Below are 813 nucleotides of genomic sequence, written 5' to 3'. Positions count from 1 at the left end.
GTTTTGGTTTTAAGATTTTTATTTGCTCGCCATTTTGTAAGATTTTTATTTGTTCCACATTTTAAATTTTATATTAATGCATTATCGAGTTGTGTTTTTAAAATATATTATTATTTTTTATTCTATATTAAAATTTGTTATTTTAAAATATTTGATATAGATTTTCAATTATTTATATTTTCTTGAATTTAATAATTTTAATAGAGAATTTTTAATGTTAATAATATTAATGGATTTGTAAAAGTTAAGTATATTTATAAATATCATTAAATTTATAATAATTAAATATATTATTTAGTATAATAGTGAATTTCAATGAAACATTTTTTATTTATTTGTAAACATCGATTCACATAAATATTTTTAGGCTTTGATTGATGATTTCTTTTAATATGAATTATATTTAGCACAAGTATTTCTATATTTGTTTTTGTCATTATTGTTAAATATATGGTTTTTAAAATGAATTTTAAAATATTAGCTTATTTAGAGTCATTTTATAATACATTTTAATTGTTTTACCTTTTTTGACATACTAAAAAATATATTTTAAAGTTTATTATTATTAAATATAAATCTGTATTTTAAAAAAAATATTTGAAAAGTAAATGTAATATTTAATTAAATTTTGATAGAAATAGTTTAATACTAATATTAACTTTGCACAATTTATATATGTGAAAATTATAGTATTTTTTTTGTAAGTTTAAGTTCTTTTATGAAATTTAAATAGATGTTAGAGTAACTTTACAACTTATTAGTGATAAATTAGTGTTTATCATCCAAATAAATATTATTATATGTTCACAACAT

Source organism: Cupressus sempervirens, chromosome 8 (genome assembly GCF_028749045.1).
Source record: "Cupressus sempervirens isolate cs-2001-9-10 chromosome 8, ASM2874904v1, whole genome shotgun sequence".
Classification (NCBI taxonomy): Eukaryota; Viridiplantae; Streptophyta; class Pinopsida; order Cupressales; family Cupressaceae; genus Cupressus; species Cupressus sempervirens.
Note: the sequence above shows the minus strand (reverse complement) of the source record.